Source organism: Stomoxys calcitrans, chromosome 5, assembly GCF_963082655.1.
Source record: "Stomoxys calcitrans chromosome 5, idStoCalc2.1, whole genome shotgun sequence".
NCBI classification, from domain to species: Eukaryota; Metazoa; Arthropoda; class Insecta; order Diptera; family Muscidae; genus Stomoxys; species Stomoxys calcitrans.
In genome coordinates, this window is record NC_081556.1 from 103,539,327 (window position 1) to 103,553,371 (window position 14,045).

Here is a 14,045-nt window from a genome sequence, read left to right on the forward strand (position 1 = left end):
CACATTTATTGTCCAATGTCGCCGAAATTTGGGACAGTGAGTTGTGTTAAGCCTTTCGATAACCTTCCTGAATTTGGCCCAATCCTGTCCAGATTAGTATATAGCTGCCATATAGACCGATCCTCCGATTTAAGGTCTTAGGCCCATAAAAGCCACATTTATTATTCGATTTTGCTGAAATTTGGGACAGTGAGTTATTTTAGTCCCTTCGACATCCTTCGTTAATTTGGCTCAGATCGGTCCAGATTTGCTATTAGCTGCCATATAGACCGATCCTCCGATTTAGGCTCTTGGGCCCATAAAAGCCACATTTATTGTCCGATGTCGCCGAAATTTGGGACAGTGAATTGCGTTAGGCCCTTCGACATCCTTCTTCAATTTGGCCCAGATTGGTCCAGAATTGGTTTTAGCTGCCATATAGACCGATCCTCCGATTTAGGGTCTTAGGCCCATAAAAGCTTCATTTATTATCCGATATCGCTGAAATTTGGAACAGTGAGTTGCGTTAGGCCCTTCGATATCTTTCCTCAATTTGGCCCTGATCGGTTCAGATTTGGATATAGCTGCCATATAGACCGATCCTCCGATTTAGTGTCTTAGGCCAATAAAAGCCACATATATTTTTTGATTTTGCTGAAATTTGGGACAGTGAGTTGTCATCTTTCCTCAATTTGGCCCTGATCGGTTCAGATTTGGATATAGCTGCCTTACAGACCGATATCTCGATTTATGGTTTTGGGCCCATAAGTGGCCGAAATTTGGTACAGTGCGTTATGTTAAGCCCCTTGACATACTTCTGCAATATGGAACAGATCGGTCTAGATTTGGATATAGCTGCCATATAGATCGATCTCTCGGTTTTAGCTTTTGGCCCCATAAAAGGCGCATTTATTATCCGATTTCACTGAAATTGGACACAGTGACTTATGTTAGACTTTTCGATATCCGTGTCGTATATGGTACAGATTAATTTATTTTTAGATATAGCTACTGTACCTATTAGTATTTGGTCTAAATTGGAACATATTTCGATATAACTGCTATGGGACATAAGGTATCCAATTTTCATCGGATTGCGACGAAAGGGGGTTTACATATACCCAAGGTGGTGGATATCCAAAGTTCGGCCCGGCCGGCTTGTTTTATTTTCAAAGAATTACAGGTTTCAAAATATTGTATCTCATATGAAATTCCTTAGCTACCTTATTACCCAATTATTAATACCCCTCAATACAAAAAAAACGCTTTATAATTGTGTATGGTCATTAAACTTTATAACTTGCCATTTCAAATACACAAGAAACGCCAATCTATACCATTAAGGCTCCCTAAAGGATTATAGATATTCCAATACAAAACATTTAATAGGCTTATATGACAATTCCTCTTCCATTATTTCTTTCCCCTCCCTCTGGTGCGGCAATGTATGACAATTTATTTGCTGACAGGTAAGCGGAATTTATTGAACATTTAATGTAATTCGTTTTCGTATCACAAATCAATTCAATTCGCATTGAAATAACAATAAATTTGGCCTGCCAACAGGTGTGAAAACCAAATTAAACGTATCGAACGACAAAAAAAATGAACAAAAATACATGGAAAGAAAAAACAAACACAAATCACAAGTTTCGGGAGATACTTAAAAAACGAGAGACGAAGAGGGAGTGACATACTCAAAGACTACCCAAGATGTGGTGGTGGTGGTGTTGATACTGGTACTAGTGGCACAAATGGTCTTTAAGAAACCAAAAAGCAAATATTATGAATTGACATACTTTACTTAAGGTTTACATGCCACAGGCCGGGCCATGGCACTACCATAATGTTGCTACGCTTGTGTGGCCCAGGTTGTGTTGTGAGTACAGTGGTTGCAGGGGCAGTGAAATGAGAAAGAGAAAAAAATACATAAAAAAAATACGAAAGAACAATTCTTCACAACATTTTTGGGATAAACTGTCCGCCTATCCTGAAGACCTGACTTTGAAACCTGGCTAGCTTTTCTCCAAAAAAGTGCCTAATACCCTACCTTTTTTAGAAGTTATAAAAACTCTTTCACCAACTGAGCGGTTTTAACGATTCGGCACAGCACTATAATGTTGCTACCACTATAATTGCTCCTACTACTAAACTTTTGAACTTTCTGAAAAGTGGTTCCAGGGGTGATGTTCACTTTCCTAGTGAAAAAGTTATTTGACAAAAAGACATTTCCGCCATTTAACATTTTCTAGAACACTGTGCATGTCGGCGATTCTTCACCTTCCATAAAAAAGGCCTTTTTCCACACAAAACAAATATTTATTTTGCACTCACTGAATTTGTGTAAATTTTTCACTTTTTTCCAACTTTTAAAGAAATTGACACACACACGCAGCAATACCAAATCAATTCCCACACTCGGGTCTATAGTTTCCCACTTCCCGATATCACATGGTTTACATGGCACTGTACAGCATTTCAGTTTAATGGGTGTTGTGTCGTTTTTTTTTTGTTTTTATCGAAAAAAGCTATGTGCCTCTGCCATTGACACTTCAAGTGGCAGCAGTGATGGCTATGGAGATTGGTGATGATGGTGGCCCATGCTGGCTGCTGCATTTTCGAGTCGAGTGGTGTAGATAGCATTCAAGGCATGTTGCTATTGCAGCCTTGAATGAGTGGTTCCTGCCATGAAGTGACTTATTATTGTCTGCAAAACCCCATTCTCCCTTCCTTCCCTCAACAAATTGAACATTTCTTTGTAGGAATACTTTCTTTTCCCCTAATTGTCACTCAAATAAAGATAAAAACCTACTTCCGAGAGTTTCCCATTTCTTTTCTTTATGGTTTACAGTCAACAACCCAACAATGTTTGATTGTGACAACAGTTTTTATTACACGTCTGTCATGGACATAATTCTGTAAAACAAAACACAAAATTTTTTCTACCATTTGTTTAAAATGAAATTGAAAACACTTCTGGAGTACGATAATAATTATGGGAAATTTCGAGACGATTGTCAAATCAAATGAAACTATTGTATTTATGTTTAAAAATAAATGAAAATATATAATAAAAACTATAAAAAAATAAAAAATCATCAAAAATTCAAAAAAAACTAAAAAGGCATTAAAAATATAAAACAAAATAAAAAAAAATAAAAAACTACAAAAAAAAAAATTAAAAGAAAAAATTAGCAAATAATAAAATTTAAAAACAAAAAAAGGAATTCAAAAAATATTTGACTGTGACAATGAAATTGAAAACACTTCTAGAGTAAGATAATTATGGCAAATTTCGAGACGAATATCAAAACGCAATTGATATTGGAAAATAAATAATAAAAAATAGAAGATATAAATAAAAAAATAATAATAAAAATAATTCGTTTTAAATAAAAAATAATAAAAAGAAATGGGAATAAATAGAATAAAAAAAAAATAAAACATTAATTCAACAAATCTAAAATAACAAATGTAAAATAAAATACAAAAATATAAATAATAAAAAATAGAAGATATAAATAAAAAACAATAAAAAAATAAAATAAATAAATAAAAAATAATAAAAAAAATGGGAAAATATAAAAATGAAAATTAAAAAAAAAAAACAAAAAAAAATTTAAAATTAAAACAAAAAAAAAAACATAAATTCAACAAATCTAAAAATCAAATCTATGTTTTCGGGAATGGGTGGCCACCCAAACACTTGGCCCCACATCTGGATATCAGATTCGTATTCTACACTCAAATACCTTTTATTTAAGCCCCATATTACCATGGCCAGTAAATAAGTCCTGTTTGGGGGTGTTTTGGGGAAAGGGGTTGACCCTCCAGAAACTTTGTCCCCGAAAATACCTTTCATTTGAGTCCCCCCGTATTGCCATGGTCGGTAAATATATCTGATTTAGGGGTGTTTTGGGGGTTGGGTGGTCCTCCAAACACTTGATCCGACAATCTTTAATACCTTTCATTTGGTGGGTTTTGGGGTGGGGCGCTCCCCCTAGGTACCCCATCCAAAATTTGAGTACCAAATTTTTGTTTGTAGGTTAAAGGATCGCTTAAATCGCATCATCCATCTCCGAGATCTGGCGTTTCTGAAAATTAGGGTAAGGGGGAGGGTCCGCTCCCCTTCAGATATAAAAAAATTTAGTACCCTATTGTCGCCACGGGGTCATGATGAAATTTTTACTGATGACATTTTTTAAAGCGAAAATGTCTCTAAAGGTTAATATTGAAAAAAGAAATCAATAAATATTTCTATTAGCTCAAAATTTAGATAAAAACGATTTTCCAAACAAAAATTTTATGAAAAAATTTAATCAAAATTTTTCTTGGAAAATATTTTCTTTAAGTACCGAATTATAGACAAGTTATATTTTCTAATGCCAAGTTGTGCCATTATAAAGCGATTAATTTCTGTTTTCTTTATTTCTAGACGCTCTATTTCACTGTAGGCTGTAACCTACAAGACCACATGAGGTCAAAAAACAACAACATTTAAATTTCAACAAAAGTTACCGCTATTAATGTCATTTAACCTTTGCGTGCTTAATATTTTCAAAAGATTAAAAGACAGTTGCAATTAAAAGGTCAGCATCATGTTTTTCATTTGCTCAATTTTAATATTCTTCTCTTTTCCAATTACTCCAACACACTTTTTATGCCTTAATTTGAGATAAAAATAACAACAGACACATACACCGACAGACCTTTTTAATGAATTTCTTCTTCTAGAGGCTAGAGAAACAAGACAAGGAGGTGACAGAACCCCATTTTAAATGTCAACAAACTTTTTACCTTCCTGTTTGTTTTTTAATTAGATAGCGACATCGTTGATGGTGGTGGTGGTGGTGGCGGCATAGAAAAAGTTCAGTAGACTCAAAGCATATCAGCAGAGGAGAGCATAAAAACAAACTAATTGGGGGGCGCGTAGCAGGGCAGGTTAGTCCGAATTAATGCCTAGGTTAGAGGTGCATTGAGTGTAACGTGCAAAGTACACAGATTTTAATGCCTTTGAAAACTTTGTTAACCAAAGTTGAATTCCACAATGGTAGAGGAAATGTTTTCGGGGTCATAGCAAAAGTGATTCTGAATAAAAAAAACCGCTGAAATTCTTTGGTATGTTTGTATAGAGTATGATGATGAGTTAAGAACAAATTATCCCCAATGAATGTGAGAAATGGGTTTTTAATTATATGTTTGTAAGGACCCATCTAAACACGATTTGAAGTTTAATTGAACTGAACAACTAGTCATCCTTTTTCTATCTTTAATCTTTTTCTCCTTTAGTATATCTATGGCCATAATACTTCCTGTAATTTTAAACGAACCCAGATTGCATCACATCGATTGGAGTATGCAAAAAAAGCGGTTGCTTCACCAAGCGAATGAATGAACTGCCATGCCAGGGAAAGATGATGAAGATATTCTGCCCTTTTTACAAAATGCAAATGCATAGGGGAAATTTCACGAAAAAAATCAAGTGCTTTCAAACATAATTGCATTAACTTTTTGATGAGACTTTTCCTACATAATGTAAATGCAAATTTTGCCCACGAACATTCCACTAAGGAACAGGGACGAACTTCTCACATATCAATGAGTGCAGTCCGATTCAAGTTTAAGCTCAATGATAAGGGGCCTCCTTTTTATAGCCGAGTCTGAACGACGTGCCGCAGTGCGACACCTCTTTGGAGAGAAGTTTTACATGGCATATTACCTCACAAATGTTACCAGCATTAGGAGGGGAAAACCACCGCTGCAAATTTCTTCTGATGGTTTCGCCAGGATTCCAACTCAGGCGTTCAGCGTCATAGGCGGACATGCTAACCTCTGTGCTACGGTGGCCTCCTGCTACATAATGTGGCTTCCATTAAAATACGATATTCTGGAGATGTGATAAGACATTAGGTGCCTCCGGACTAAATAGCTTAAGACCAGAGGCGACACTTTTATAAAAAAAAACTGCCTTTACATTTTTACTAGAAGACCGCGTTTAAGGTCCCAACTTAACCCAAACTTTTTTCGGATAAGCCGCAGTAAACGTTTAAATACAAAAAAAAAAACAAGCAAACAATGAATGTTGGTAACTATAACAGTAAGCAACAATGACCTCGTTACTTAGGTCACGTTAGAAAAATAATTAAAAATGTCCAGCTAGAAAGAATTTTGATTCGGGTTTGAACTATGATTTTTTGTTAACAAGAAAGACCGAAACGCTGATGAGAAGATCAATTGCAGAAAGAAATCTCTAAGCTCTCTTATTATTTCTATTGGCCACCTAAGTACTGTATAAGGCTTTACTTCTGCCAGTGTTTCATAAAAAATAAAGAAAATTAAAAAAGATAAATAAATTAAAAAACAATTAATATTAAAAAAATAATTTAAAACATAATATATAAAAAAACTAACATAAATTAAAAAAATATAAAAATAAAAAAAAAATATTAAAATAAAAAAAAATAAAATAAAAAAAAATAAAAATAAAAAAAAAATATAAGCTTAAAACAAAAATATAAAAATAAAACAAAAATATAAAAATAAAACAAAAATATAAAAATAAAAAAAATTTAAAAAATTTAAAATAAATTACATATGTATAAAAATTAAAATAAATTACATATGTATAAAAATTAAAAAAAAATATATATATATATATATATAAAAATGTAAATAAATATTATACAAAATAAACATTGTACCAAATTTAAAAAAATAAATAAAAAAAGAGAAATGAAAATATGTAAAAATAAACAAAAAAGATCAAATAAAAATATTAAAAAGATAAATAAATATTAAAAAATAAATAAATAAAAATAATAACAAAAACAAACAAAAAAATAAAAAAAAAATTAAATAACAAATAAAATTGCAAAAAATAATAGAAAAATTAAAAATTAAATAAAAAAAGTAAATAAAAAAAATAAGAAAAAAAGAATAAATAAAATAAAAAATTAATAAAATACCTAACCAAAAAAAAAAATACAATAGAATAAATATAATTAAAAAAAAAACTGTTTAAAATAAAATAACAGATTTAAATAATAAAAAAAACTAAAAAATTGGGAAAAAATAAAAAACAAGTAAAAAAAATATATAAAAATAAAAAAAAGTACAAAAATTAAAAAAAATATACATTTAAAAATTAAAAATATATATAAAAAATTAAAATAAATAAAAAAAATAAAAAGAAAATCAATAAAGTTAAAAAAATTTTAATAGTAAACATTAGTATAATTAAAAGAAATTAAAAAATAAAAACAAACAATAACAAAAACAAAAAAATAAATAAAAATAAAAAAAATAAAAACAAATAAAAATAAATAATAATAAATAAAAATAATAATAAATAAAAATAAATAAAATAAAAATAAATAAAAACAAATAAAAAATATAAAAACCAAAAAAAAATTAATACAAATAAAAATAAAAATAAAAAAATAAATAACAAATAAATAGTAAAAAACTAATAGAAAAATTAAAAATCAAATAAAAAAATTAAATAAAAAAATAAGAAATTAAAAAAAGGATTAATAAAATAAAAAATTAAAAAAAAATTATAATACCTAAATAAAAAAAAATTAAAACAAATTAACAAAAAACTTAAAAAAATAGAAATACGTAAATAAAAAAATATAAAAAAATAAAAAAAATATAAAAAAATAAAAATTATACAAAAAAAAAAATAAAATTATATAAAAATAAAATAAATCATCAAAATCATATTCATATATGAAAAACTAAAATCTTATATATAAAAATCAATTTGTGTCTGTCTGTTTGTTCCGTATAGACTCAAAAACGGCTGAACCAATTTTCTTGAAATTTTCAAATGGTGCATAATGATCCCGTGGTGAAAATAGAGTACTACATTTTTTGATATCTGAGGGGGGCACGGACCCTTCCCCTTACACTAATTTTCAGAACCCCCAGATCTCGGAGATGGATCGTGCGATTTATGCGAAATTTTGTGTGCTTTCTTTTAGTAAGCTTAAATCAAAAAATTGGTATTCAAATTTTGGATGGGATACTTAGGAGGGCCGCCCTACCCCCAAAACCCACCATATATATTTTCAGACCAATCACAACAATATGGGTCTCAAATGAAAGGTATTTGAGAGTAGAAAACGAATCTGATATTCAAATATGGAGTCAAGTGTTTTGGGGACCGCCACACCCCAAAAACATCCCTAAATCGGACATAAATCCCGACCATGGCAATATAGAGCGGTATTTGAGAGTAGAGCCCGAAATTGGTATCCACTTCCAGGACAAAGTTTCTGGGGGTCCTTCCCTTTCCCAAAACACCCTCAAATATGTGGCTCAAATGAACGTTATTTGAGAGAAGAATATAAATCAGATATCAAAATGTGGAACCAAGTGTTTTGGGGGGCGCCCCTGTCCAAAAACAAACCCTAGAGAGGAAAACTTTGCCGTTATTAGCAATATGTGGCTGAAATGAAGAGTCTTTGGGAGAGAGTACGAATCTGATATCAAGATTCGGTAAAAAGTATCTATAGTTCGGAAGTTCGTTAATATGGCGATCAAAGGTATTTGGGAATAGAGTCGAAATTTGATATCAGCATTCGAGACGTACTGTCTAGAGGACGTTCCACCCCCATAACAACCTACAAATAGTACGTATTTGCTCACCATGACAATTTTTTTCTAGGGCCCAGGGAACAATAAAGACAATAAAAAAGTTAAAAAAAGTAAAAATAAAACAATAGTAAAATTAAATAAATAAAAAAAGTTAAAAAATAAAAAAATAAAACAAATCTAATTATAAAATTCAAGTTGTGTTTGTTTGTCGGTTTGTACCGTATAGACTCAAAAACCGCTGAACCGGTTACCTTGAAATTTTTACAGATTGTGTAGGTTGGTCTGAAAGGAAACATAGGCTATATAATATTTTGATATCCGGAGGGGGGCGGACCCTCCCCCTTACCCCAAAAGTACTAGGCAAAAATAAAAGTGGACCGATCGGGACAATATGAGATTCAAATGAAAGGTATTCAAGAGTAGATTACGTATTCCGTAATAAAATTTGGGTCCAAATCCCTGGGCGGCCGCCCCAGCCCCAAAACCCCTTAATAAACCTATTTGGACGATCATGACAATATGGGACTCAAATGAAAGGTATTCGGGAGTAGATTACGAATATGGTTAGAATGTAGGAATAGGCTTAATAATTTACTGATAATGAAAGGGTGCGGACCCTCCACCGTTACCCCAAAAACACCATCCAAAATGAAAGGTGGACCGATAAGGACAATGTGGGTAACAAATGAAAAGTATGCGGGAGTAGATAACGAATCTGGCATACAAATTAATGTCGAAGTATAGGTGGTCACCCCACAAAAACGCCCAAAATGGGCACATTAGCCAATCACGGATATATGGGACTCGGTTTGTTTGTTCCGTATAGACTGAAAAACGGCAGAACCGATTTTCTCGAAATTTTCGCACATTATGAAGGTTGGTCTGGTAGGAACCATAGTCTATATAACTTTTCGGTGTCGGAAGGGGGACGGACCCTCCCCCTTATGACAAAAACACAACCCAAAATCAAAAGTGGACCGATCGGGACCATAGAGGTATCAAAGGAAAGGTATTGGAGAGTAGAATACGAATATGGTACTAAAATTTGAGTCTAAGTACCAAAACTCCCCCAAAGAGACATATTGGACGTTCATTTGATTGTGGGGCTCAAATGAAGGGTACGGGAGTAAATTTCAAATCTGGCATACAAAATCAGATCCAAATCACGCCACTACTCAAAAGCGCCATTAGACCCATTATGACTATATGATACTTGGCTGAACCGATTTTCTTAAAATTTTCATAGATTGTGTACGTTTGTCTGGAAGGAAACATAGGCTATATAATTTTTAGATATCGGGTGGAGGTGGACCCTCCCCTTTACCCCAAAAAGCCACCCATATCCGAAAGTGGTTCGATGGGCACAATAAGGGTATCAAATGAAAGGTATTAAAGAGAACAGAAAACGAATAGGGTATTAAAATTTGGGTCCAAGTACCCAGCAGGTCCCGCCAGCCCCAAAACTCCTCTAAACAGATATATTCGAAGTTCATGTCAATATGGGACTCAAATGAAAAGTATTGGGCAGTAGATTACAAATATGGCATAAAACATTAGGTCCAAGGCCCACCCCCAAATACCCCCAAATGGGCACATTAGCCGACCATGGCTATATGGAACTCAAATTAAAGGTAGATTACGAATATGACATTAAAATTTGCGTTCAAGTCTAGGTGGGTTATTTGACCCATTATGACGACATGGGACTCAAATGACGATATGGGACCATGGATTGCATTTGTCGAGTTCCTTGTGAGGTATCTCTTTTAGGTAAACAAAGAAAAATGAATATGAATTGTTTGGAGCTATATCAAGTCCGATTCTATAAGAAATGCACTTTATAGTTGCTCAGGAAGCATAATCGGAAGATCGGTTTATATGGGAGCTGTATCAGGCTATAGATCGCCTTAAAGCATATTGGACATGTATGTTGAAGGTCATGGAAGAAACCGTTTTACAAAATTTCAGCCAAATCGCATAAAAATTGCGCCCTCTAGTGGCTCAAAAAGTCAAAATCCAAGATCGGTTTATATCACAGCTTTATCAGGTTACGAACCGATTTCAACCATACTTGCAAATGTGTTGAAAGTTGTAACAAAACACCTTGTGTAAAATTTCGGATAAGAATTGCGACCTCTAGAGGTTCAAGAAGTGAAGATCTAAGGTCGGTTTCTGCGGCAGCTATATCAAGTTATAGACCGATTTGAACCATACAGTTGTTGGAAGTCAAAACAAAAAGCTTCATGCTAAATTTCAGCCAAAGCGGATGATAATTGCGCCCTCTAGTGTCTCAAGAAGTCAAGATCCAAGATCGATTTACAATTACAATCCCTACCGACCTACACTGATAGGAAGTATTTGTGAATAATTTCAAGCGCCTAGCTTTACACCTTCGAGAGTTGGCGTGCTTTCGGCAGACGGATGGACGGACGGACTTAAAATGTCATGACGATCAAGAATATATTGGGTTGCCCAAAAAGTAATTGCGGATTTTTCATATAGTCGGATTTTTTCACAGCTTGTGACTCTGTAATTGTTTTCTTTCTTCTGTCAGTTATCAGCTGTTACTTTTAGCTTGCTTTAGAAAAAAAGTGTAAAAAAGTATATTTGATTAAAGTTCATTCCAAGTTTTATTAAAAATGCATTTACTTTCTTTTAAAAAATCCGCAATTACTTTTTGGGCAACCCAATATATACTTAATGGGGTCTGAGACCTTCCTATGCTGGAGGGTATAATAAATCATATAAAATATTTTGAAATAAGAGCAGACATGACAACCCCCAACACATTACAATTTAAAATTTTATTTTTGTCTGATTTTTTATGGAATTTCCCATACATTGCAGCACTTATATAACACCAGATATCATCCATTAAAGCAACGCACAAATTGAAGAAGACATAGAAGAGAAATTAATAACAAAAACAACTACCCAACTAGGTAGTGAAAGATGGATACATGCAAAGTTGTTTATATTAAATTTTAATAGCGTAAAAACAACAAACTTAGAAAAAAAAAGTATAAATAAAATGAAAAATTAACCGCAAAACGTATCATATGAATCTCTGCTAACTAGAGTGTAAAGTTGTGATGAAGACACTGAACCATACCGCCTCACAACACTTTTTCTTGTGCAATGGAAAAAGAAATGCCCTGCGGAATAGACAAAAGAAATTTTAAAAGTTTTGTTTTTCTTTTATCTTGCCTAGGCAAGAAGTTGAGTTGCGGCTGCAATCTATTAAATTTCCATGGAATTATCGCCAGCCTTCAGAAAAGTTCAGCGAAAGGAAAGGCAGGGGCAAACAAATAATGTGAAATAAAATGTCCACAAATATTTCCAAGAAGTTGATATTGAATTCCCAATAAGAAAAATTTAACTAACGGTTTGTTTGAATTGCAGATCCGCTTAAGCATGGTGCTGGTTTATCAGCCACTTCCCCAATGCCCGATTTAACAAGAACTCTTTTATTTTTATTTTAAATGTCATTATTAAATGTTCTTGAAAAAGATATTAAGATAATATTTGGTATTATTAATAATAAAGTTCGAGTTTAGTTAGTGAAATCCAATTTTGACAAAATTTATTAGGTAAAGGTATGCGTAATGGTTCAAATTTTTATAAATCCAAAAAAAAAACTTACGTTTTCCATATGCTTCTATTATGAATTCCTTATTACCTGCAAAAAAGAACAGAAATTAAAAATTTAATCAAAGCAACATCAAAATTTCGCTAAAGTTTCTGAAAAATTTTTCGAAAAAGTTAAAATTTCTAGCGAAATTAAATTTCTGAAAATGTTAAGAAATGATATTTAAACTAATTTTAATTAAAAAAGAAAAAAACTAACGATAACGATTCAGCCGGTTCGAACCCTATGCACCCTCCACCATGGATAACATTTATCAAGTTCTTTGCAGGTATCTTTTTATAGGCAAACAAAGGATAGTGAATAACAATTGCTATACTATTGGAGCTATATCAGGTTATGATTCGGGTCATACTTGGCTTGGGGAGATCCAGTTTTTAAGGCAACTATATCAGGTTATGGACCGATTCAGACCATATTTGACACGTATGTTAGAGGCCATAGAAAAGGTCACTGTGCAAAATTTCAGCTAAATCGGAGAAGAATTACGCCCTCTACAGATTAAAAAAGTTTAATTAGAGGATTGGTTTACATGGGATCAGATTTGGCACGTATGTTAGAGGTAAAAGAAAAATCAGTATGCAAAATTTCAGCCAAATCGGCCGAATGTCGAAAACCCTTACATAAATCACTGATCTGGGCCGAATTGAAAATGGATGTCGAAGGTCGTAACACAACTCTCTGTCTCAAATTTCAGTGAAATCGGATAATAAATGCGCCTTTTATGGACTCAAAACCTTAAATCGAGAGATCGATCTATATGGCAGCTATATCCAAATCTGGACCGATCTGAGTAAAATTGAAGAAGAATGTCGAAGGGTCGAACACAACTCACTGTCCCAAATTTCAGCCACATCGGACAATAAATACGCCTTTTATAGCCTCAAAACCTTAAATCGAGAGATCGGTCTATATGGCAGCTATATCCAAATCTTGATCGATCTAGGCCAAATTGAAGAAATATGTCGAGGGGCTTAACTTAACTCACTGTCCCAAATTTCGACGACATTGGACCATAAATTCACTACTTATGGCCAAAAAACCTTAAATCGAAAGATCGGTCTATATGGCAGCTATATTCAAATCTGAAGTGATCTGGGCAAAAATGAAAACGGATGTCGAAAGTCCTAACACAACTCACTGTCCCAAATATCGGCGACTTCGAACTGTAAATGGGCCTTTTATGGGCTCAAAATCTTAAATCGAGAAATCGATCTATATGACAGCTATATCCAAATCTGGACCGATCTGTGCCATATTGCAGAAGTATGTCAAGGGGCTTAACTTAACTCACTGTCCCAAATTTCGGCGACAGTGGACAAAAATGCGCTTTTATAGGCCCAAAGCCTTAAATCGAGAGATGGCAGCTATTTATATCCAACTCCAAAAACCACCTGCCGCCAATATCTCCACTCAACGAGAACATCTAGCACACATCAAAACCAACATATTGGAAAGCGCAAGAAAGGCAACTCTTGCCCTATACACATGCAAGAGAGCCACTGGCAAAAGTTGGGGATTTAGACCGCGTGTCAGACCTACAATGTTATATGGTGTTGTGGTCTGGTGAACGGCGCCTCAAAAGTTCACCTACTGCTCAATACTTAACCGGATCCAAAGGATGGCTTGTTTGTGCATCACAGCAGCACTTAGGACGACACCATCTGAGGGCAAGAAAGGAACCTCTTGCCCTATATACCTGCAAGACAGCCATTGGCAAAAGTTGGGGTTTAGACCGCGTGTCATGCATTGGGTATATACTGCAGTTGTCAGACCTATAATGCTATATGGTGTTGTGGTCTGGTGGACGGCGCTGCAA

At 33.5% G+C, this 14,045-nt stretch overlaps 1 protein-coding gene across 23 annotated transcripts in view; it reads right to left on the reverse strand.

The window, feature by feature from the left end:
• The window catches only part of LOC106080785 (mucin-2), a 398,264-nt gene that overhangs the window by 348,771 nt on the left and 35,448 nt on the right, over window positions 1–14,045 (reverse strand). For 22 of the 23 annotated variants that reach the window (XR_009398497.1, XM_013242344.2, XM_059370015.1 and 19 more), the window contains exon 2: window positions 12,224–12,259. The exons of the other annotated variant lie outside the window; for it this stretch is intronic. The gene's annotated coding sequence lies outside the window, so the exon portion shown is untranslated. The remainder of the gene's footprint in view (window positions 1–12,223; window positions 12,260–14,045) is intronic. 23 annotated transcript variants of the gene reach the window in all.